Here is a 26,640-nt window from a genome sequence, read left to right on the forward strand (position 1 = left end):
GAGGGACAGGTTTCTGCTGCTGGCATACAGCTGTTCCCAAGAAAATGTAGTGAGCTTCATAGTCCTCTCTCCTTTTTATGATGGAGCCCAAGAAAGGAAACCCAGCTTAATATTTTATCTAACATACCAGCACTTCCATAATGTAGTTCTATCAAGGATCTAAAAGTGCTTTACAAACATTAAATTTCACACCTCTGGGAGGGAGGGAAGTGTTAATATCATTTTACCCTTTACCAATAATGTACACCTGGAAATAATCATCTGTTGCATATGGCCCGTGTCATGTGTTTATAAAATAGGAGAGGATGATTATGCACCAGCCAGCAATGTCATCACTCTCCTTTGCTAGTCACGAGTTATGGAGTCATCCCTAAAAGAAACTCACATTAGGGATCACCCAAAGAGTGTATTTTTACTGAGTGATTGTATAAGTTATGGCCCGCAACCTTGCAAACACTTAAGCACATGTGTAAATGTTTGCAGGATCAGGGCCAATTTAGCAATAACTTTACCCACCCCTGCTTTAATGCAGGAATAGCTATTAGAGAAAGAGTTAAAGCATGCTAGTGTGATATGAGATATAGGTTTAACTTGCATACATTTTGATGGACACATTGCTTTCCCACTCATCAATAATGAGTGAATTATGCTGCTTATTCCAAATGAGTGCTATTAAAACTTTTAACATACCCCCATCTTCATGCTTTTTGATATATACCACATATATTACAGAGAAACAGAAAAGGGGTACTGGTTAGGGACTCTTTCAAGGGGTTGCTTTCTGAAAAAGTTTGCATACTACTTCCACTGTGAGTGGAAAATTCTGATTTGGTTGCATTTTGTACTTACTTTGCACAGGTGTAAATATCTAAACCAGATTCAAGGTCATGGAGAATTATACCAGCAGCGTATATTTCAATGTGTACAATCCCTTTAATAGCAGCATAACACTAAAGAGACTTTCTAGAATGACAAGCAACCTGTGCTTTATATATATATTGAAAAATAATCAGGGCATCACATCCTTTTCCCTGCCAACGAAGAATCGTTCCGTGCACCACATTCTCTAGTGCTTTGTTCAGTTTAGTATTAAAAGCCTCAAGCTTCCACCCCTTTCTGATTTGGAAAAAGTGGCTCTGCATGGAATTCTTCCATGTTATTAGAGTGGAGAAAGCTTCTGTGATTGTCATTCTTTAGATAGAGAGACACTGTGATGCCTATAGTTAATCAGGGAAGTGAAAGAAATACTAGGTGATTGATTGCCTTCTGAAAGGAATGAAAGAATAACTGTGAAACAAACATCTGCCTGTAGATTAGTATATGGTATTCAGGTTTGTGCATAAAAATATGAGCATGTTACATTTCATACACACACGATTCTATTTACATCACTTGTGAAAGTGGATAAGGTAAAGAGCATGGATTTTATTGGTGCAAATAAATTGTACTCAGTACAATACCATGTTGATGTTTTTCCCACAATATATATGCGTGTATATTTTCAGACTGGTCTTCTGATTTTCGAAACCCTCACAACATCCACATCCACTCTTTTGCAGCCTTTTCTTCCCCTCTCTTCCTTTCTACACAGTTGCATTGTTCCTGGGTTCTGTCTGTTGTTCCAGCCAAGTGATATTTGGATGGAGAAGATAAGGGCTAAAGCAGAAGCATGTGATGCATGGGTAAGAGAAAGTCTACCACTGGAAAAGTTTCCATATTTCATACATTTTCAGATTTTCCTGGAAATAACCTGAACCAGCATAGCTTTTCACTTGATCCTTTTAAATGGATGTTTCTACTGGATGTAAGTGGAACCAGGTGGCCACAGCTGCTAGAAGCAAGAGTGACCTCACTAAACCTTTCTGCTGAAGGCCCTCCATTGCAGTGATTCTCAACCAGGGGTCTGGGGACCCCTGGGGGGCCATGAGAAGGTTTCAGGGGGGCTGCCAAGCAAGGCCAGCATTAGACTCGCTGGGGCCCTGGGCAGAAAGCCAAGCCCCATTGCATGGGGCTGAAGCCCAGGGCTCTGAGCCCCGCCACCCAGGGCTGAAGCCAAAGCCTGAGCAATATAACTCCATGGGTGGCCTCTGTGGAATGGGGCCCCAGGCAGTTGCCCTGCTTGCTATCCCCTAACGCCAGCCCTGGCTTTTATATGCAGAAAACCAGTTATTGTGGCACAGGTGGGATATGGAGGTTTTATAGCATATGGGGGAGGGGCCTCAGAAAGAAAAAGGTTGAGAACCCCTGCTCCATTGCACCTGTTGTGCTATGTCTATTGTCCCTTAACATGCCAATAGAATTATGCAATGTTAGGATACACCTGATACATTCTACCTGGTCATACCTAAGCATACAACAGCAGGCAAGTGGCTAACTGGATGAGCAGGAGTACAGATTACATACATAAACAGAGGTTAAATCTCTTCGTGTCTCTTTTAAATCCAAAGCACAAAGAGAAAATTTCCTGGAGAAACTGAAAGGAAAATAGAGGGCAGAACCCTTGCTTGAAAAGGTACTGGTCTGCATAGCTGTAGGTGTTACAGGGAAATCACATCACTTTAAAAGTGCAAGATTATGCAATTTAAAGTTGAAAGCAGAACATTAACTCCATATACAGGCAGAGAATGAAGTTCCCAAATGACGCTTTGAGAAAGAGGACATTTTTCCAAATTAACAGAAGGAGAGAGAGAAAACTCAGAGCTGGACTGAACCCCAAATGTGGTGGTCAAGTTTCATCAAGATTCTAGCTGCGCAGATCAAGAATTACCAGGATGTAAAAAGTTGTGTGGAGTCAAAGCTATCAAGCACTCAACCACAGATTCCTCATCTGTCCAGGTTACCAGCAGTATGTGATAGTTGAAACTTTCCAATACACTGGAGTCAGCTGATGAAAGGCAAATATTGTAAAGATCTTGTCCCATTGTAGAACAGTGTTCACTAACTTTGTTTTTCTGCATTTCTTGTGAAATAATATTATCCTACCTCCACCCCACACCAGAGGCAGCATAATCCTCTGTCCACATACTGTACTGTAAATTTCAAAAAGATTGGAGTGTGCCACTGATCATACCTCAAATGTTTATGCATGCTGTTTGATCCCAGAATACTGACTTATGTCATTAATGGCTTGTGTCATCCTCCTTTCCAGTTTCAGAAATGGCAAGTGTTCATCATCTTAGCTACACTAATCTAATGCTTAAAGAAAAAATAGAAAAGAACAAGGTAAAGCAGAACAGGACATTGTAAAACCAGATTCAGGATGACTATAAAAGGGACAAAATAAAATCAGTTAAAATTTTTTTCCTTTTGTGTATTACTAATAACAATATAAACAAAACTGATTTAGTCTCATTGTTCAGTTTACATTTCATTCAATTTAGACAGTAGCTTATGTAAGATAGTCAGTTTCTAATAATTTCCCCTTCTGGTTCTCATCATACACTACTACAGAACTTGAGAATCTTTAAAATCTTATTTTTACATTCATGTAATAAGCATTTCTATTTATAGTCCGATTCAGGTTTTTGGTACTGTTGCTTTGTATGCAACCTAAATTGGGGTCTGACTGTGTCCCTTTAATTTTTATGTGAATTTAACTAGAATTAAATTTTATATTATGATTTTCGTTGTACTAGTAAGTTTGTAAAATTTTACATGTTACATAATAGATGGCAATATTGTTCATTTAGGGCCAAATTCTGCCTTCAAGTTGATTTCCACAACTGTTATTAATGCATGCATAACTGAGGGCACTGTTCAGTCTTCATTGATTTATTTCCACATGGGAAAATGCTGCTTTTTGTGAAACAGCCAAGAACTGTTGAAGCTAATGTTATTGACACTCTTGCACAGGTTGAGCAGAACACAGCAGGTAAAGCAGGACCTCATAGATCTTTATACAAGGGGACCAGTTTTTTATAAGTAACCAGTTTAAGTGACCACATTTGACAACTGGGCACAGAGATTTCATGGGCTTCTACAGCCACATTCTTATTTAGATGACAAAACATTCACTTTATCATAGAGGTCCTGGCCAAATTTCAGCTCAGGTAATTCCATTCTCCAAGCCCAAATTCCCCCTTCCCTTTGAGGAGAGTGCATTTTATTTACAAGAGACTTTAGGAAAGGTTTAGTGCTGCTGCACAGAACCCAAGAAGTGGCTACGTTGATAAAGAGTCTGTAAAAAGTTTTGTTTTCAATTCAGGAAAGAAGGGTTACTTACCGTACAGTAACTGTGGTTCTTCAAAATGTGTTGTCTACATGGATCCCATCCATGGTGTGCATGTGCCCCATTCATGCGAGATCAGATTCTTTTGGATAGTGGTCTAGATATCTTCAAATCACCCCCCACTCAAGGGCATAAAGGCCAAACTATCCCTCAATTTCTTCCCCAATACAGAATCCCACAGTTGTGGTGGGGAAGGGTTGTAAAATCCATGTGGACAACACATCTTGAACAACCATAGTTACTATAAGGTAAATAACTATTCTGTTTTCTTGGAACGAGTGTCCACATAGATTCCACTCTGGGTGACTAACACTCAGTTATCTGTTTGCTTGGAGTGGGTAGCAGGAGTCCTACTTAAGCACCAATTGCAGAAGAGCCCTATCAAAATGGGCATTCAGTGTGGAATCTTCTACTAAAGAATAGTGTCTCATAAAAGCATGGACTGGGCTCCACATAGCCGGCTGGGGAGAGTGGAGTCGCGGCTGGTTTGCCGCCCTGCTCCGGCCGGCAGGGGAGAGTGGGGCCGGGCTCAGCGCGCTCCCCGCCGGGGGGCGGGGGGCGGGGGGAGGCTTTTTTGCCTTGGGCGGCAAAAAAGCGAGAGCCGGCCCTGGCCTTAGCCCTGCAGTGCTGTGCTGCCGCCCAGGAGCCACCCTAGGTAAGCGCCACCTGGCTGGAGCCCACACCCCTCACCCCCTCCCACCTCCCTGCCCCAACCCTGAGCCCCCTCCTGGAGCCAGCACCCCAAACCCCTCCCATACCCCCACCCCAGCCCTGAGCCCCCTTCCACACCCAAACTCCCTCCCAGAGCCCACACCCTCTCCTGCACCCCTGCCCCAGCCCAGAGCCCCCTCCTGCACCCCAATCCCCATCTAAAGCCCACACCCCCTCCTGCACCCTAACCCCCTGCCCCAGCACAGAGCCCCCTCCTGCACCAAACTCCCTCCCAGAGCTTGCACCCCACACCCTCTCATGCACCTCAACTCCCTCCCCCAGACTCAGCCTGGAGCCCCCTCCCACACTCCAAACCCTTTGGCCCCAGCCCAGAGCCCGCACCTCCTCCCACAACCCAACTCCCTACCCCAGCCTGGTGAGAGTGGGTGAGAGTGAGCAACAGAGGGAGAAGGGATGTAGTGAGTGGGGCAGGACCTCAGAGAAGTGGCGGGGCCTTGGGGGAAGAGGGCGGGGCAAGGGTGTTTGGGTTTGTGTGATTAGACAGTTGGCAACCCTACTAGGGAGCAGGACCAGAAGTGAGGCCAGGAACCAGGCAAGGGATCAGGAGTGTGCAGCAAGGTTGTTTGCACCAGCAAGCCAGGGCTCCAACTAGTTGCACAGACAACTTCCAGGTGTTTCCACTGGGCCGTAAATAATGTGCTGGGCCAATCAGGGAGCACGGAAGTCTCTGCCAGTCAGGACATCCAGTGGTACTTGAACCTGCACAGCTTATAGGCTGCTGTTCCCCACTTCTGAGCTGTAGGGTAGCGATGTGGACATGGCCGCTCAGGAACCAGCAGACCCAGGTTCCAAGCCCGTGGAGACTTATGCTAAGGGCCTAAATCTCTCCTCTCCTTTGAGCTGCAGTAATGGCTACCAAAAAGGCAGTTTTTATTGACAGGTAGTAAAGGGAACAGGTAACTAAGGGCTTGGGGATGGGGGGAGAACTGATCAAAGCAGCGATTAGTACATTCGGATTCCAAGAGGGAGGGGGCTCCTGCCCTGAGGAACAACATGAATAAGGCCCTTAAGGAACCTTGCCACTGTGAGGTGGGAAAAAGCAGCATGGTCCTGGAGAGGAGGGTGATGTCAGATACTGCTGCTAGATAGACTCTGATGGAGCTAACAGAAAGTCCAGTGTTGCTGAATTGTGTGGTGTGAAGGGAGATAGCTGGCGCTGAGATGCTCACATAGGAAAACCTCTTCCACTTAACTTTATAAAAGTCAGGCTGACTGAAGCTTTCCTGCTTTGGAGCAGAATGTGCTGAACTTCAGCTGAACAGCTTCTTTCAGTGGACGTTATTCAGCCAGCATGCAGGCTGTCAGTTGTAATGGTGATAGGTCCAGATGCAGGATCTGACCATTGTTCTGTGAGTCTACGTTGGGCGTAACAAGGCAGATGAGTGGTGGCTCTGTTATAAGGTTCATAAGATCTGAATCTCAGAACTGTTTGGCCTGTGCTGGGGCAATCATAATTCATCATTTCTACATCTTGCCTCAGTTTCCCCGGAGACTTCAGTAGAATGGGGGATCAGCAGAAAGGCTTATATCAGTCCATTCTCAGGGGATGAGAAAAGCATGTGTCAAGGAGCATGAGCTGGACCTCTGGAACAGAATGTTTGACACTTGTGGTCTCTGGCAGACAGGTCTATTTCTGGGAATCCCCATTTTACAAAAGATGTTCTGCAGGACTGAGTCTTAGACAGATCACTCAATCATCTGAGAACTGTCTGCTGAGTTGATCTGCCAAGGTGTTCCAAAGGGCGGGAGGGTGCCCGACCAGCGGAGTGATTTGATTTGGAATGCACCATCTCCAGCGCTACACGGCCTTCAGACAGAGTGGGGATGATCACACTCCCCTTGTCTGTTGGCATAATGCATAGCTGTGGCGCTGTCTGTCAGCACTTGTATTGTGGGTCCCTGGAGAAGTGGCTGAAATAATTTGCATGCCAGGCAGATGGCTCTGAGCTCTATGGCATTTAAAGACGCAAACTTCTCGAAGGGACCATAGGCCGTGAATTTGAATATGATCTAAATGAGCTCCCCCGCCCCCATATCCCTGAGTGGAGAGGTCTGTCACCAGAGTCTGTCACTAGGCGCAGAGAAGAGTATGCCATTGCATCCCTAAGGAGGATCTTTCTATCAGTATAATGGGAGGACTTCTTGTGGGATCATGACCATCATTGTCCTTTTGGTGTCTTCTGGATGGACACACTGATTTTAACCATCCTTGCATGGAGAGTAGGCAAAGTCTGGCAAAGTGCATCACACAGGTGCAGGAGGCCATGTGTCCCAAAAGTCTGAGGCATGTTCTCACTGATGTTCTTGGGTGAGCTTCAAGGTAGTTGATGGTTCATTGTGATTTGGAATCTTTCCTGCAGAAGGTAAGCTCTTGCTGACTTTGAATCTAACACCTCTCCTATGAACTCTTGGCTTTAATTCAGAGTATGTGTGGATTTTTCTCTGCTGACTGAGTCTCAGGAAGGCAAAGAGCTTTAGGGTTACTTAGATCAAGTTGTTCACCGATTGGGGTGATCTTCCTCAAATTAGCCAGTCATCAAAGTAGGGATAGACCTGGCTTCCTTAGAGGCGTTGCCATGACTGCCAAGCACTTAGTGAATACCATTGGTGCAATGGAACAACCAAAGGGCAGGACCAACCCCCTTTCTTCTTTGGGATGAGAAAGTAATGAGAACAAACCTTCTGCCCGGAATTCTAAGGGCACCTCTGACACTGCTCTCAGTTGTAAAAGGGAGTCCACTTCTTTAACAGTATCCTTTGAGAAGAGTCCCTGAAAAGGGACGGGGAAGGGGGGTAAAAGAGAAGAGGAAACCGGAACTGAATAAAATACTCCATGTTTACAATCTTCCACTGATCTGAGGGATCCCAGTCCAGACTTCCCAGAAATAAGAGAGGCAGCTTCTAAAGATGGGTGAGGAGTCTAAAAAGAAAAGATCTTCATGTAGTTCTTCCAGGCTCTTAGCATTAATGTCAACCTCACTGCCTGGAAAAAGCCCCAGGCTGTGGAACTGCAGAAGATGAGGCAGAGTGGTGAAATCCTCAGCAGTTTTAAGGTCCTCTGGGGCCGGTGGTCATATTGAGTGGAGGAGAGCTGTCTGAAGGAAGAAGGTTGATGTGCTTGCTTCCTTCTGGGGACTGGAAAAACAGAGACCCAAAGAATGTATTGTCACGCTCAAGTGTTAAGGAAGAGAGGGCCTCATCCATCCTAGCATTAAAAGTGGCTTGTCTTCAAATGGAAGATCCTCAATTGTTGTTTGGAGCTCTCTGGGGATGTCTGAGGACTGGAGCCAGAAAGACCTCCTCATTCCCTCAGATGAGGCCAGAGCATGCCCCACAACGTCAGATGCATCCAGCATAGCCTGTAAGGAAGTGCAGGCAATCACATGCTCCTCCGTCATAATGACCTTCATCTCCTCTTGAAGTTCTTTTGGAAGCTTGTCTACAAACTGAGACAACTTATCCCAGTTTAAGTCATCATACCTAGAGAGGAGGGCCTGATAATTAGCCACTCACATTTGGAGGCTGGCTGATGAATATACCTTACACCTGAAGAGGTCTAAATTTCTTTGCGTCTTTCTCTCTCGGTATGGATTTAGGAGGTCCCCATTGACCTCTCCTGGACAGCAGCCACTACGAGTGAACCTGGCATTGGGTGGGAATAAGAATGCCCAAATCCCCAGGAAGGGACCTGGTACCTCCTGTCAGCTCATTTTGATGTGGCTGGTATGGATGTTGGGCACAGTCTTTCACAGGTGCCAACTGTTTCTCATTTATGGGCATGGCAAGTCTGCCAGGTGCAGAAGGGTGCAAAACATCCAAGAGTTTTGTGGGTTCTTCTAAACCACTGAACACTCTGAAGTCATTCACCGAGGTAGACTTAGAAGGGTTCACTGTCCCATCTGGGGAAGATGAGGAGATTTCACAGGAAACCTTAGCTTCTAACAGTCAGAATATCTAACCCACGCACAATGCTACCCCTCTCCCTTGCCTCCTAAAAAGATCAGTGGTCAGAATGTAGCTCGTGATTCAGGGGGTGCAAGAAGTGGCATAAAAAGCCACAATTCTGTGGTGCACAGTACTTTCACTTGGACTCTCCTTGGCTGTGATAGCCTATTATTACTTAGTGTACAAAGATTATACACACACACAAAATCTGAAATGCAGGAACTACCATACAATCTATTACGGAGTAAAATGAGACCAACAAATTAATTTAATTTAGGAACTTAAGGTAAAAGAGAACCAGTGCCCCCCAAGGGAAAAGTTCTTAATTTTACTCATGAAATTACTAGACTTTCATAAGGCATTAATTTTAAATGTGGAAAAGGTCACTAGGCCCCGTGCAGACCAAACAGATGAAGTTTCAATATTTTTTCATACCTGTAAATAAAAGATGATAAAAAGTTTTGGCCCCAGGCCCTGGCTAGGTTCCATAGCTTGTAAAGTCTGCTCTGCAGCACCAAGAACCCTGCTCGTGCTTGTGAGAGGTTGGGGCAGTCACTTGGTGCCCCCTGGAAGGGACCCCGCAAAGAGGTATCCCTAGACTGAGGCCAGGCTAAGACAGAAAGCAACGTGAGGTTTTTTGGGGTAATCCTCAATGCGGGTCTCAGCCAGCTAAAGACATAATCTCATCTGGGAGCTAACTGTAGGCATTATAAAGAGGGGTTGAGCTACTGCCCTGGGATAAAGACAGGTGATTTCTTTCTAGGGGCATCACCAGGAGAAGGTATGGCTGAGTGACCGAGCATTCAGTAAATGATACCATAGATCGCCTAGCAGGAACTTGTTATTCCACTGAGGAATCCGCTCCATTACTCCAGCTGATGATAAATTTATGCTTTGAAATAGGAGGACTGATGGCCCTTGAAATGTTATCACAGCTAGCGTCACAGCAGATACTGTACTCATAATAACGTGTCTAATCCTTGCTTTTCAAATCTTATTAAATTCTCTAACATTCTACGGCAGAACGCGCCACAGGTTAAATAAAAGTTATGTGTAGTATGTTAACGAACAGTGACCCCAAACATGATCACAGCCCCGTTTGCAAGGCACTGTGAAAATTCATTCCCTATGCAGTTTACCATCTGTAAAATCTTGTAGATGGTTTATAGGGGTTGTCTTTTATTTGACCAAATACTCACTCATTCATCAGAAACAGAGGCTGCTCCCAACTGGCTATCTGATCAAACTTAACGCTTACATAGCGCTGTACATATTGCAAACTACTTTACAAATAGGGATTTTCTATTTAGATTATAAACCAGTTTGGACAGGGACTGTCTTTTCTACTATAGTAGCACTAAGCACACACTAGGCACCTAACAAATCATACTACTACTTTATTTGCATTACAGTAGCACCTAGACACCCCAACTGAGACTCAATCTGTTACTTTATCAAAAAGAAGACTGAGAGGTCACTTGATTAAAGTGTATAAGTCAGCTCCTCCCTCTCCCTCCCAGTGCCTCCCCTTCCATGCTGTGGAACAGGCTTCCTACCTGCCCTGACTCAGTGCCGCTCCCAGAAGCAGTCGGCACATCCCTGCAGCCCCGGGGGCTGGAGGGGGGGGGAGTGGGTCTCTGTGGTGTCCGCACACTGCCCCTATCCCAAGCACCGACTCCGCAGCTCCCATTGGCAGGAACTTCAGCCAATAGGAGCTGCGAGGGCGGTGCCTGTGGGCAGGGGCAGCACATGGAGACCCTCTGGGCCCCCTGCCTAGGAGTTGCTGCCAGAGGGATGTGCCAGTCCCTTTCAGGAACTGCCCGAGGTAAGTGCTGCCTGGCCGGAGGCCGCACTCTTCACCACTCCCACACCCCAACCCCCTGCCCCAGCCCAGAGCTTGCACCCCTCACCCCTTCCTGCATGGCAACCCCCTGCCCCAGCCTGGTGAAAGTTAGTGAGGATTGGGGGAGAGCGAGTGATGGAGGGAGGGGGGATGGAATGAAGGAGGGTGGGGCCTCGGAGAAGGGGCAGGGTAGGGACATAGCATTGGGGGAAGAGGCGGGGAAGGGGATTATAATATAAATAATATAATATATGGAGATACACCTATCTCATAGAACTGGAAGGGACCCCGAAAGGCATCAAGTCCAGCCCCCTGCCTTCACTAGCAGGACCAAGTACTGATTTTGCCCCAGATCCCTAAGTGGCACCCTCAAAGACAGAACTCACAACCCTGGGTTTAGCAGGCCGATGCTCAAACCACTGAGCTATCCCTCCCCCGTTTAGCTGGGCAAGGGGTGAGTGGGAGACTTGGGGGGGTCCCCAAAATTTTTTAAATCAAAATGGGGGTGCTTGGGTTGCTAAAGTTTGAGAACCGCTGGTATAAGTACTTTCCTGGGCAGAAAATACTGGGTACTAGTTCTCTTTAATCTACTTGAGAAGAGCATAATGACTGTAGTCAAGACAGGCACAACAAGAACCAAGGGTTGGAAGCTGAAGCCAGACAAATTCAAATTAGAAATTAGGCACATTTTTTTTTGTTTTTGTTTAAACAGGGAGGGTGATTAACCATTGGAACAAGCTACCAAGCAAAGTGGTGGATTCTGTATATCTTGAGGTCTTCATATCAAGACCAGATGCCTGTCAGGAAGTTATACTTTAGCCAAACACAAGTTATGGGGTTAATACAGGGGTAACTGGGTGAAATGCAATGGCCTGTGATATGCAGGAGGCCGGACTAGATGAACTAATGGTCCCTTCTGACCTTAAACACTATGAATCTAAGATTCAGGCAAATATTCTGGACAGCACTCAAGCACATAGAATCATAGAATATCAGGGTTGGAAGGGACCTCAGGAGGTCATCTAGTCCAACCCCCTGCTCAAAGCAGGACCAACCCCAACTAAATCATCCCATCCTGGGCTTTGTCAAGCCTGACCTTAAAAACCTCTAAGGAAGGAGATTCCACCACCTCCCTAGGTAACCCATTCCAGTGCTTCACCACCCTCCTAGTGAAAAAGATCTAGCCAGCTTTCTATCCACCTTATAGTCCATTCATCCAGTCCATACTACTTTAACTTGCTGGCAAGAATGCTGTGGGAGACCATATCAAAAGCTTTGCTAAAGTTAAGGAATAACACATCCACTGTTTTCCCCTCATCCACAGAGCCAGTTATCTCGTCATAGAAGTCAATTAGGTTAGTCAGGCATGACTTGCCCTTGGTGAATCCATGCTGACTGGTCCTGATCATTTTCCTCTCCTCTAAGTGCTTCAGAATTGATTCCTTGAGGACCTGCTCCATGATTTTTCCAGGGACTGAGGTGAGGCTGACTGGCCTATAGTTCCCCGGATCCTCCTCCTTCCCTCTTTTAAATTCTTAAGTTCTTTCCTGAATTGGGACTAGATCTGTACCTCACTGTGGTACATGAAAATCTCTGACTGCAAGAGCTTGTCATGTCAATAGACAAGATTGACAAAGGGTGGGAGAAAGGATGTATTATACCCATTTTATAGATTGATTAGAGTCTGGCAGAGCTGGGAACTGAATAGAGATTTCCTGGGCACTGATCCACAGCCCATTTAAGTCAATTGAAGTCTTCCCATTGATTTCAAATGACTTTGGGGTTACGTTTCTGAGTCCCCAAGCAGTGCCTGAACCATGAGACCATGCTTCTCTATACCAGTCATTATCTTATAGACCTTTATGAGATTTCCCTTCCCTCTTTTCCTTTCCACGTTAAATAGCTTAGGCTTTTAGGGGGAGATTTTTCAAAGATACAAGGGCAGTTAGGTGCCCAATAGTGGTTCAAAGTCAAGGGGACCTGGATGCTTAATTCCCATTTGTGCCTTTTAAAATCTTCCCATTAATTTTTCCTTGTGTGGCATCGCAGCAGCCCTCAGTCCCACGTCTGTAAAATCACTTTTACTGCTTTTCTGTGGATCAGGTCTGTGTTATGTCTTTTTGGAGATGTGCTGGGAAAACACATCTAGGGTGCTGGGCATCACTTGAGGGCTGAAGGTACTCAGAACGTCTATGGTGGGATGGCCTTTGGAAAGCTGGCTTGTTAAAGTGGACAAAACTGGGCGTTTTTACTTGAGCTGTGGACTTCCATTCATGTCTTTAGACGTTTTATATTGCTCATTTCAAGGGCAACTTTCAGGTGGAATACAGAAAATCTGGGATCCACTTATCGATCTCTTGTCTGAAGAAACCCAAGACCAATGACTTCTTGGACAGCATACTTGCTTCTGGACCTTTGAGTGCTCCATGGACATTTTGGATTGTGTTGTTTCACTTTGAGTAGCAATATAGTGCGTATTGCATTGTCTCCTTTGCATTGCCTTTTACTGTGAAAAGCTTACAGTTGATCATATAGGGCCTGGCTCGCTACTGTGTTACTCCAGCTTCAATCTTGTGTCACTCCACTGATTTCAATGGCCTGTTGAGTTCCTGCACTCTTACATACATATAATTCCAGTGATTTCAATGGAGTCACATGAGCAGAGAACTGGAATGCCAGAGTGGTGAAATCAGACCCATAGATTTCTTATGACTTTTTTAAAAATGGGGGGGAGGGGAGGTTGTATTCATCAAAACATTTTAATTGACTATCAAAAAAAAATACGTTTTTTAATATTCACATGGGATTCCCAAAATGACGGACTCACTGCCCACTCACTGCCTACTCTAACCATTTAAACAAAGAATAGGAGATGCATTGACATCCACTGTGATTTATTTTCTGTGGATGAGCAGCGGGGAAACAGGATACAGAGGACATGCACAAACTTAACTCTCACTTTCCTTTGATGATTAGGACTGAATTTTCATTATGGATTTAAGTGTCACTCTAAATAGCAGGTGCTTTACATCCAAATCAAAATGCAGCTTTCAAAGTCTAAAGTTCAGGGATCCAAAACTACAGGGTTAGCAATGGAAAGAGAATGTTATAATTGCATGCAGGGGAAAAAAAGTTCCAATAAGGTTGGAGTTGTAACTGTACAGAAGTAAAAGAGCACAGAATGAACACACACCAGCCTGGTTTATACACACATTACTAGAAGGTGTTAGACATAGTTAGAAACAATCTATTGACCTGTTGGAATCTATAACAATTGGTTAACCATTTAGTTAAATATCTAACCAATTAACTATTTATAAATGTAACCTTTAACACAAAGTGTGACTGATTATTTTATTACATGGTGACTGGGCACATCAGGAGAGAAGGACTGAATGAGTGGACATAACTAGGGTTTACACTGATCTCAACAAACTACTAGGTCTACATTGCCCAGTAATGGAATGTCATTAGTTCATAACAATAATTCTTAGCATTTCTATGGTGCTTTCAAGTATTATCAGCATTTTACAGGTGAGGAAAATGAGCCAGAAAGGTGAATGACTTTTTCAAAAAAACATTCTCTTTGGCTTTCAGAGTATATCTGGCAATTATCAGGCCAAATTTTTCAAGCAAAAAAGTTATAGTGGGGGAAAAAATAAGGCATCATCATGGACTCTAGTGGAAACTATAGTATGAAAAGGCTACCTGCCATCCCTCGATAATATTGTTCAGTTCTGCATCGAGTTTAAAGTGACTCAAGCAATGGAGCTTCCATCACTTCCACTGGGAGACTATTCCACATTTCTGTAGCTCCATCTCATCATTATGGATAGTTTTGGAGGGTCATGACCACCACACAGGATCAGACCACTAGCGAGGTCTTCAGAAGGTGACAGCAATACATTGATGGGTTCCTAAACAGCTCCCATCACTTCAGCACTTGGACAACTTACGATAGAGCTATGTTTTGTGAATTCTATATTTAAACTGTCTTTACTCCGTGTAGAACCTGCACCTAAAATAATAAACTTAAACTCTTGACCAAATAGATGCACTATACTGCACCTTGAAGCTAGCCAAACATGGGTTTCTAGTGGACCAGTGGATGGAGCAGAGGTGGGCCCTCCACTGAGAAAGCCCTGATAACTGGACCTGAAGAATTCATCCCTGAGGTACTGACAACAAATGGGCCCCAGAAGACTGTAACAGCCATGATACAACATAGGGGCTGTAGCATTATCTCAGATAGCTGAGCTGCACCCAGAAGCATACAGATAGCCAATGCCAAGCCACCACAGTTATATGCTCTTAACTGCTCACCTATTTTAAGAGATGAATTGATGCATTTATTCTACTTCCAGGAGCTTTCCAATGGTAGCCTCAAAGCTGCATATACAGTTAACCATCCGTGACCAGCTCAAAAATAAGTGCTACTTTGTTCAATGCTTTGTGATAACTGGGGAATGTATATATGAAATTCAATTGTTCTGTATTTTAATCGGTCAAGAAAAGGTGCAAAATCCAGATCTGGATCCAAACCTCCCCAATATTTGGAAGTGTCTGCATCCAAGGTTTTGGTTTGACCCATCAGGAAATCATGCACCTATAGACCAAAGCTGGAGAGTCAATTCCTGCATCTTTCAGATGAGCCAGGGAATGTTTAAAAAAAAAAAAGGGCCAGGGGGAAGAAAGAAAGCTGAAAATTTCTTCCCAGACACTGACACGCCACAGGGGGATATGACAGAGAAATGTCCCTTGTTTTCTTTCTTTGGCACAAAGAATTAGGATTGACTGTCACTAAGTGCTAATTCTTTAGAACCTTTGCAATGGGAGCTCTGGATTGCTCATGGACGGCTATGGGTTAACCAAACATGAGTCCGATAATCCCCACACAGAATTTCCACACCGGAGTATTTCATATCATAATTCCCATCAGACAGATAAATCCCTGTTGGAAGGTTAACACAAAACAAAATCATTCCAACTGAGCAGACTGTTTGTGCCCTGCCTACCATCATGTCCAGATTGAATAATACACTCGGAGGATGCTGCTACTTCTGTATCTTCAGTGAATACCCCACTAAGAGGCTCAGTGGAGGCCCTTACATTAGACAAAGTCCTGAAGGCTCCTTCACTACACACAGGCCAGGGATAATCTGGCTCTTCATTGGTATGGGCATTCCCTACAAGTCCACTGTGTCCATGCTGTCCAGCTAGTCTCAGACTGTTGCTTTCCCTGCCTTCTATAACTCCAATATACCCTTCTCCTCCCTCTAAACAGATTCCCTAACAGCTCGGAATCTTCCTTGCTGGGTCTGCTCCTCAGTGGAACCCCAAATGAAAACCATCCCACTGCCAATGCTGTGTCCCAATGGAACCGTTCTAGTAGGGTGACCAGATAGCAAGGGTGAAAAATCGGGACAAGGGGTGGGGGGTAATTGGCACCTATATAAGACAAAGCCCCAAATATTGGGACTGTCCCTGTAAAATTGGGACATCTGGTCCCCCTACTTTCTAGCTTCTCTAACAGGCCCTTTGGAACATTTTCCCCCTCCGACAGCATCCCCAATGGCCCTGATCCCTGGGACACCTCTCCTTAGGTGGCTCAACTGTTTCCTCTCCACCTCAGGTTTCCTTCCTTCCTGAGTCTGCTTCCCATGATGCCAAGCTAGCTCTGTTCTAAAGAGGCACAGGAAACCAGAGGCTTTTCCTTCTGTGATAATCCCAGCTCTCGTGGAGAAGAAGCACTAAGAGTTATGAGACAGGAAATAGTCTAGGGGCCAGATGCTCTGCTGGTATAAATGGCCACTGACTTCAACGAGTTAAGGAGACAGAAAATGATGAGTCTGAAAACTATTTGGGGATATTTTTGGGCATCACCTAGAGGCTCATTTATTTGTCATAGCCTAAGGCACAGCTCCCAGTGCTCCTGCAAAAGAATCAGTTCAGGTGGTTTTTGGAGAGAATGGAAGGTGAAAAAGCAAGCCAGCTGAAATATGTGCTTCGTAAGAGTCCCATCCAACTGCACGATTTGTGGATCACGTTGCTTGTAAAAGCTTTATAACAGAGTGCTGTCAAGCCCTGAAAGTCTCATCTGACAAAAAATTGTTGATTTAAATTATGAGATGTCTATGGAATTTCAGGAACAAGCAGTACCAGATTTACCATGGTGCCAATTTAAATGTCTGTCTGGTGATGTTCTCCTCCTAATACAGCCTGGCAACAGGACTGGCTCCAGGGTTTTTGCCGCCCCAAACGGTGGGGAAAAAAAAGAAGAAAAAAAAGAAAAAAGTCGCGATCGCAATTGCGATTGGCGGCACTCCAGTGGCAGCTCCACCGTGCCGCTTTCTTCTTTGGTGGGAATTCGGCGGCAGGTGCTTCCCTCCGAGAGGGACCCGCCACCAAATTACCGCCGAACAGGCTGACGTGCCGCCCCTTCCCCTTGGCCGCCCCAAGCACCTGCTTGCTGGGCTGGTGCCTGGAGCCGGCCCTGCCTGGCAAGAAAATCCTCCAAATATTAATGATTAACCTGTTGAATTGGAGATAGTTCACCTCCCAATGACTTCATAAATATCTGCTTCAATTACCTTTGGTAAATGAAATAACCAAACATTCATTTTCTGATATAGCTGTAAAACTCATCTGAAAAGTTTTCAAAATAAATCACTGTTTAAAAATGTATAGTGTGTAACTTCTAAAAATGAAACCTACATCTACCTCTGAGTTGTGAAGAATATGTATTAAGGTTATAACAACCAACAAGAATGCACTTTTATGTAGAAAACCATGATTAAATCGAGTCTTCCTGACTAGTGACTTAAATCATTATTTAAATCAAATCCACCCTGCCCGCTGTGCTCTTGCCCCTGGCCCGTTCATTCCCCAGGGGGGCCCACAAATATTTTTGGCGCCAGGCCCACAAAAAGTTAATCCGGCCCTGAACAAGACAGGATTTCAAGTCAAATATTGACAATCCCCACTAAACATGCCAGGCAAACTTGTTTGTTCCTTTCCTTTCTTAATCATTTTCTGTGCAAAGTCCACAATTAGACTGTTTAGGACAAAGCATTTCTGACAGATTACTGCACTTGCAGGGGTTGAAAGCTCTTGGCCTTCAGCCTCACGTCTCACAACGTGCCCCCAGGCCTCTGATAATCCTTCAGAAATACACTGTCCATCAAGTCTTGCTGTTTGACTAGAAACATATTGTGTGTCTGTCTACGTTCCAAAAATCTTTCAAGACATCCAACAGTTGAGTGGTGAGCCACTCAAAACACAGGTGGGTGCTGGGCTGGTAAACCAGACAGAAGCAGAAACAAAGACGAAAGCCCACAAACGTCTACTATACATCTTTATAATTACAATTATCTCTTCCTCTTGCCCTGACGTTCTTTCAGGCCTTCACCAAAGAGTAAAATTTGCAAAAGCATCTAAGTTCCATTGAATGTCAGTGAGATGTAGGCTTCTATTTCACAGTGGCACTTCAGAAAATTTTACCCAGGTCACTTCACCTCTTTGTATATATTTCTCCATCTCCACAGGGGCAGGTACTACTGACCTGCTTCAAAGAAAGTGTGGGAAGATTTTTTTAAAAAAATAATGGTTCATATTTGATCATGTTTCAGTGATCAGTAATAGCTTAATTGAAATGACCAAAGGTAAAAAAAAAAATCATACAGAGAAGACAATACCGTTTGTATTAAAGTCCTTACACCAATTTGGACCCAGACTAGAAAACTATAACTATGGATTCCAAGAAATCAGCCAAAGAGAAGAATGAAAAGTGTACCACAGACTGACTGGCTGTAAGACCTTTTCAAGCAGGTATAAAGAAAAATCACGACCACAACTGATGACTCAATGGGAGGGAGAATAGATTCTGTCATAAGAGTGATTCTAGGAGCCATGTAAAATCTCAGAAGTAGTTTATGTAAAATGAGTTTGTATTTCTGCTACACGATCTTCTCATGTTTGTTTCACCCACCAGTTGCACCGCCTGTCATCCTGCAGTGAGATCAGTGTGGCTTCCCGTGAATGCAGGAGTCCACTCACATGGAGCTCATTGCAGGATTGTAAGAGTTTTGGGGTAGGGATGGTTTTATTATATGTTTTTGCAACGCCTAGCACAGCGGGGCCCTGGAATGGTCGGGGCGTTAGACGCCATTCTAATGTAAGCAGAGTCTGAATGAGCTCTCCCCTGACATCCAGTGATGAGCTGTGGAAGAGGAGTTCAGGAGCTGATCTCATTTGCATGGGCACACCCACTCTGCCTAGATGCTCAGCATGATGGGATTGCTTCCCCAAATGGTCACTTTGGGCTGGTGTTGGATTCCCAGTCTCCTTGTTATTGGGGCAGGAGTAATAAAGGGTTGTTATCCTTGTTGTGTGAATCCAGGGCAGCAGAATGGTACTTGGCATTTCCTGATGGAAGGACTCACCCTCAACTAAACGGCACTTGCTAGGCTGGGGGGATATGAGTTCCAAAGGCCAGTGAGTTGAGAGAGGGTGGGGACAGGTACTTGTACCTGATGGTGTGAGCCTTGCTTTGGGACAGTGTCTCTGATGCAAGAGACTTCCCAGTGTGTACCAGCCTGAGGCTCCCCCACCAACATCTAAAATCATTGAGAGCTGTGTTATGTGGGGGGTCCTGAAGACATCTTGGTGCGGCCAGCAGGGTGGCTGCGGAGAGGAGGGGCTGGCGGAAAGTGCCAGAGCAGAGCCCCGCAGAAAGGGGTGGTGAGTGAGTGCATGAGCAGCAAAGTGAGTATGGTGCCTCCTTACCCGGCCCTCTACCCCTGGTGAAAGGTGAACTCTCCAGATGCACCTCTGAACTCTGGGTCTGCACTGTCCAAGGACAGCAACGGTGAGCGTGGGTGCAGAGAAGGGACAGGCACATTAAAGGGACTTTTGGGTTGCTGGACTTGAGAACCTGAGGGGAAAAGGACACTGCCCAACTGACTTGGTGGTGGGTCTTTCGCTCTTGGTTTATGTTTATAAACCCTGTTTGCGGTGTTTTCCCAAATTAATGCTGAGTTACTTCCAGGGGCGGCTCTATGTTTTTTGCCACCCCAAGCACGACAGTCAGGTGGCCTTCGGCCGGTCCCGCGCCTTCGGTGTACCCGCCGCCGAATTGCTGCCGAAGCCGCGGAACCGGCGGACCTCCCGCAGGCATGCCGCCGCAGACAGTCTGACTGCCGCCCTCACGGCGACCGGCACACCGCCCCCCACGGCTTGCCGCCCCAGGCACGCACTTGCTGCGCTGGTGCCTGGAGCCGCCCCTGGTTACTTCCCTCCTTTTATTAAAAGTCTTTTGCTACACTCAGACTCTGTGCTTGCGAGAGGGGAAGTATTGCCTCTTAGAGGTGCCCAGGGGGTGGTGTGTAATTGTCCCAGGTCACTGGGTGGGGGCTCGAGCTGGTTTTGTGTTGTGTTGTTGAAAAGGAACCCCTAGATACTGAACCCGTTGTTGCTGCCAACTCTGCCTGGCAGAAGGGTTGCACTAATACAAATACACAACAGCAGCAGCAGCAGCAGCAGCTTCTCATCATTCAGTGGTGACATAAGAAAAGCTTTTGGATTATCACTGGAAAATGATGAAACTTCTTCCCATTGACAAATAGACTGAGCATAGTAGGGGGGGAAAGCACCAAGACTGTTATATCAACAGATGTGAACTCTGACCCATCTCCTATTGCCAGAGCCAGCACTAGGCATAAGCAGACTAAGCAATTGCTAAGGGCCCTGAGCAGCTCAAGGGGGCTCCCTATTCACTTTTTATTATTTGTCATGTTGTGGGGGAGGCCACAAATATTCCTGCTTACGGCCCCCAATGGGCTAGCACCGCCTCTGCCCATTGCTGTGCCAGAACCCTAAGAAACCATCTTCCCAACTTCTCTGACAGAAGCGGAGGTACAGCGTTCTCCAGATCCTCGGAGTCAATACATATTACTCAGTGAGACAAAGCTCAAAGGAGCCCATCCTGTCAGGCCTTTTTGTTTTAAATCAAAGTTAGAGCTGAAAAAGATCTACATTTCCACTCATTTTTTCCCCACTCCTTGTCAGGGCAGGCATATTCCCTGCACTCATTTCTAGTTTCAAGGAATTTTTAGACAGAATGACATTATAGCAAAAGTGCACACAGAAAACAAAAATTATGAAACTCACTGCAACCATAAGCACTTAAATATGTGTAATATGCAAAGCACAACATAAACAACGAGGCATCCCAAAGAATTCAACCTGCATCTCCTGATCAGTTGACACTCTTTAATCCACACATACCAAAATCACGTCATTACATGAGCAGGACCGCCCAGAGGATTCAGGGGGTCTGGGGTCTTCAGCGGCAGGGGGCCCCCGCCGCCGAAGACCCGGCACTTCGGCGGCAGGTCCTGAGACGGAAGAAACCCCCGCCGCAGGTCTTCGGGACACTTAGGCGGCGGGTCCCAGAGCAGAAGGACCCACCCATCACCAAACTGCTGCTGAAGACCCGGAGCGGAAGAAGCTCCGGGGCCCCCGGAACGAGTGAAGGACCCCATTCCAGGGGTCCCAAAAAACTCTCGTGGGGGCCCCAGGGGCCCGGGACAAATTGCCTCACTTGCCCCCCCCTCCCCCCCGATTTATTTTTGATGCCTGACTCAATTTTTGAACACTTAGGGTTGGCTGTACTGCTAAAGTATCTTCTCTGTGGGACTCAATAGGCACTCATTTACTACTGTGATGAGTGCCAGAGAAATGGCTCTCAATAATTCTCCCAATGTCAGTGGATTATCCTCAACACCTAGCAGTTTAGGTAAGAGTTTCCCCAAAGACTCCTCAAGCACCTTCAGGTTCTTGGTCTTCATGTATGTTCTCCCCCAGCTCTAGTTTTCTTACATGTGAACATGAGCCAACGCCCAATGAAATCAAAGGAAAGCCTCCCATTAGCTTCAGTGAGCTTTGGAACAGGCCCTAAGGTACGACTATTACCCAGGTTTATACAAACAGAGAAATTTACCAATCTAATTTGTCTGCCATCGCTTATGCTGGTGGTTTACTGCTTTCATTTCAGAAAACAGGGACAGTGAGGCTAGAGTGGTCAGTTTCACTTTAATTTCCAGTTCTGTTCCATTTAGGTTCTCACGCTGTACCCATTCTCTGCATGCCTCTCGCTTTCATGTTCCCATGCATTCGCTCACTTGTCTCATGTCTGCATTAGCAACATTTAAATTGTGTCCCCTGTCATTTTCCATGAGATTAAAATAAAGTTATAGTCATGTTATGTTTTGAAACACTCCCAAATTTTAGGTCTAAATGATGTGCCCCTTTAAATATGGTTGCATCTGTGAAGCAAGGTTATCTATATACTACCTCATTCTTATTGTTATTATAAATTAAGGACACTCCCTGTTCTGAGTGACAGATGAGATCTAAGGGTGTGTAATGTGCTCAGAAATTACAATCGGAACTTCAGAACTGAGCCATTATTTTCACAACAGACAGCGAAGGTCTGGGACCTTGACCTTGGCTGACTGCGTGACAGTGCCGAATTGCCAGCAAGGGGGGTGGACCTAGAAGACAGATGGCCTAATTCATCATACACCAGAAATAAAAAAAGCTGTTCCCAGCATTACAGACGCAGTGATGATTGTAAATTCCACAAATGTGGAGACCTGCCAAACAATTACACACACGAGTTACTGCAGTTACTGTGCAGTGCTCAAGCAAGGTGAAACCTGGAAAGACTAGGAATTGTGAAGAGTCTAACAAATACAGATTACTGGAACATACTCCATGAACTCATTGCCCACTCCCTGGCTGACACTGAAGGGGTATTAATGTCAATTGGTAGGAGCTATTCACTCCTAAATACCGCAGTGCAAGAGGATGTTCATTACTGCTAAGTTACCAAGGGCTATAGCTTTAGATATTATGCAACGTAACCAGCTCCTCTTAACAATTATTTTTATTTCTTAGTACTCACAATGCTAGTGAAAGCTGCTGAGTTGTGTGTCTGGAGAATGAAGTTTTCTATCCACAGGCCAGGGGCGTCAGAGTGGGGCAGGAGAAGCCTCCTCACACTGTCTTCACAATAAGCCTCAATCCTTCCCTAGAGGGACAGGAACTCAGGGTGGGAAGGGAGTTTCATGTGCCATGGCCCAGCCGATCCTTGGCTTCTCTGCAGAGACAGACAAAGGGCGCTAATTTGTATCAACTTTTTTGTGGGGGAGGAGTGATGTGTATGCCTGTCCACCTGGAAACTGACTGAACTACTAAACTGACAAAAACCAAAACAATAATAAGGTAATACTGGTATTTATAGCACCTTCCACTACCTGAGGATTTCAAAGTATTTCACAGATGTTAATGAATTAAACTTCAGCACCCTTACAGATGCAAAAAACTGAGGCCACAGAGATGATGCGACTTGGCCAAGATCACCCAGCAAGTCTGTGGCAAAGTTAGAACACAGCCCATGCTCCTAATCTGTAGCCATCATTTTGTAAATCAATATCCAGGCATCAGACTCTAAGGCCTGGTCTACACTGGGGGTGGGTAGGTCGATTTAAGTTACGCAACTTCAGCTACGTGAATAATGTAGCTGAAGTCGATGTACTTAGACCTACTCACTGCGGTGAGTCGACTGCTGCCGCTCCCCCGTCGACTCTGCCTGCCCCTCTCGCAGCAGTGGAGTACAGGAGTCGATGGGAGAGCGCTCGGGGGTCAATTTATCGCATCTAGACTAGATGCGATAAATCGACCCCCGCTGGATTGATCACTGCCTGCCGATCTGGCGGGTAGTATAGACATACCTTACTAGCTGCTTAGGGTATCTCTGTGCAATCGGTCAGTGTATAAACCATACACTTGCATTCTGGGGCTTCATTCTGAGATGATGTAGGGCCCCATTACATAGAAAACACAGTGTGAACCCCTCATGTGATTCAGCTGAAATTGTAAATCACTGGCAGGCCCTACTCTTTGTGCAACCATTTACTTTGCTGCCAGTTTGCAGGGTGAGGAGGTGTGTCTGGAAAGCAGGAAAGGGGAGGGATCGCTTCTGAGCCAATAAATGTATTTTAAAGCAAACATATTTGAGAATCCGTTTCTTTTTCTTTGCCTGCCAAGTCCCTGGTTCAGGATTCTCTGTCCTTCTGCTGCAGCTGATGATATTTCAGACACGTAAAACAGCACTTCCTAAGGGTATCTCCAACGCCATCACCAACCCCTGCGCAAGCCATTCCTCTCAGTCTGGTTCTTTTTATAAACTCTATCTAAACACAATGCACTGGAAAGTCTGGATATCCTGGGAACTTTCTCTCCAGTTTTATCATGCCAGCTGGAACCAGCTACGCTTCCCCCTCATCTCCATGCACATTCCAGAGTCACTTAACACAGCAGCTCAAAAAAAAAAAAAAAAAAGGAAGGAAGGAAAGTAGACAACAAAGAGCAGGGATGTACTGTACCAAATACCCCATTCAGATTCCCATCCAAACAAGGAACACTTCACCAACTACTTGACAAACAGCATAGAGGATTAGACACAAAGGCAAGTCTGCCCTGAGAGAACATCAATTCACTTCTGATGGGCCCAAGAAGTGTATGGATCAGGTTCTGAATTTACCCAAAGTCCAGGTGTGCTTGGGCATGCTGTTTTGTTTCAACCCCCCTCTAGTGCTCTACAGTTGTTTATTTCTAGAAATCAACTGTGATTCAATAAATGCCAACACCTAAATACCTCACAGGCATTCCATTGTTTTTCCTTCCTTTGCTGGGCAACCAAGGTGCAGCTGTATCCTGAGCCACACAAAATATCCAGTTCAGCAGCACCTAAAAAGATAAAACTGGGATTGAACTCGCACTGCGGAAAGCGCTGTCCAAGGTGTGTGTCTCACTTCTCAATCTGACCCTTTACGCTTCCACTGTTATTCCAAGATCAGTGTCGGTATTGTTGTTAATTAAGAATTTTGACAAGAAATAATAATTGGGGAAGCAGTCTGGGAGTCTGGAAAAAGTAACTAATTCTAATGCAAGTGAAACATAACATGAAACAGCTGTTGCAGCCTTCCAGTCAGACTGAAAACTGACGCTAGCCCAGCGTGCTTATAAACGGGCACACTAAAAGCATGCCGTTTATTTCACTTGAAGCGAGCAGTTAACACTTAGCTCAAACTTCAGCAATAGAGGAATCTGAAGGCGATCGCACTTTGATCTTACCAAGTGTTACTGTTACTGCACTAATAAAAATCGGCTGGGAGAAAGAACAGCGGGCGGGGGTGGGTGGGAAATGCGCTGAGGCCAAGGCAGAAGGAGAGAATACAACACGGTGTGTTGGGTTCTCCTCCTTGTGATTACTACTGTGCAGCAGGTGGAGGTCAGCTATAGCAGCAGGATTACAGTGCAGGAGATGGCAAGACAGAATGAGTGAAAATCCAAGGATATCAGCCAAATTAGTCTTTCTGTGTATATGAGCCTACTGCTATGGGGAGGAGAGAGACTTCAGGCCAATAACATGGTGTCCATATTTTAAGAAGCAGCTCCCATGAAAATGTATCCATGTGTGATGAGATCCATATCCCACAGGTATTTCTACTCACAGAAAGGCAGGTTAGGGGTTGGGGAGTCTATTTCATTTAATTCCCTATTTAAACAAAAATGCTTTCTTATACACCTAACCAAGGAATGAGGCAGCATTCTAAGCAAACAAACTTATGCTAAAAGCACTTGTGGAACGGTTTAGATTTTGTTTCTAGAAAGACAATCCTGAGTATTATAGTAATAGCAAAGCATGGAGTTCATTGTGGCTAATCTGGAATGGAGGCAGAGGCTAGAAATGAAGAACTTGTACAACATCTGAGGTTTTCCTTCCCTAGAAGAATATTTTGAAAACATATTGGAGGCCACATCCTCAGCTTCTGTAAATTGTCATAGCTCCATTAAAGTCGGTGGAGCTCTGACCATTTATTCCACGTGAGGATCTGATATTTAGTACAACCTAGAGAATTTCAAAAAATTTCAAAAGCAAAATAGTTGCTCTTGAGAGAGAGAGAGAGAGAGAGAGAGAGAGAGTGTGTGTGAACACGCGCTCACAGGATAATAATCTGCCTTGAGGACAGTAGAGCAATATCCAGGAGAGTTAGAGACATCCTACCAATCCTCTCACCCAGTTTGCTGGCAAAATTACAATAAAAAGTGCCCTCTTCCTGCACATCCCAGCCCCAGAGTGGAATAGGTAAGTGACAGTGATAGGTAAATTCTCTCTCTCTCCCACACAATCGAGAAGCTCACCTGAAAAATAAGTCATCATTCATCTCATTTAAAGCACTCAGATTTTTATTCTACACCGTTCCTGATATTCTCCGTAGTCTCTTGCGTGCTTTCTTTAGCTGTACTGCTGCATTTTGCTTTTGCAGCTTTTGGGTGAGAGGTTCCTTTTAAATAGAGTGATCCTACCCCTCAAGAATGCAGAGAGATTTAGCCAGGTGGCCAAATCTTGGAATTCTGTAGGGGATGTAATTTTTAAAATCAGGGCAGTGATATGTTCCCAGATATTTTACTCCCCACTGGTCAATATAACAACTACTATTTCTTATTTGTATTATTCTATCTACTAGGGGCCCCCAATCAGCACCAAGCCACATTGCCACTAGCACACTTTGTAGGAAGAAACCTCTGCTTTTCCCCATACCTGCAATGACGGTTTAACTCGTCGGTTTACTCCAGTTCATCTCCATCTGCTGGTCAAAGCCACAAACTACATTTTGAAACATTCATTAAAATACGGGTTTAAAAGTCCTAGATGCAAATTTAACAATGTCCTGAACCTTAACCCAAGTATCAGAAGATTTAAATCTTTTTAGAAATATAAAAACTCCTTACCAAAGGGATCAGCATCCTATGATGAAATTCC

At 45.1% G+C, this 26,640-nt stretch overlaps 1 long non-coding RNA gene across 1 annotated transcript; it reads right to left on the reverse strand.

Annotated features, from left to right (window-relative positions):
• Positions 1 to 1,486: 1,486 nt before the first annotated feature.
• Positions 1,487 to 22,891, reverse strand: LOC135972808 (uncharacterized). Its single transcript, XR_010589335.1, has 2 exons — positions 22,714 to 22,891; positions 1,487 to 1,656 (listed from the first exon to the last, which is right to left on the reverse strand). It is a non-coding gene; the product is annotated as an uncharacterized LOC135972808 (long non-coding RNA).
• Positions 22,892 to 26,640: the final 3,749 nt, after the last annotated feature.

The sequence above is a fragment of the Chrysemys picta genome, chromosome 7 (genome assembly GCF_011386835.1).
Source record: "Chrysemys picta bellii isolate R12L10 chromosome 7, ASM1138683v2, whole genome shotgun sequence".
Lineage (NCBI taxonomy): Eukaryota > Metazoa > Chordata > Testudines > Emydidae > Chrysemys > Chrysemys picta.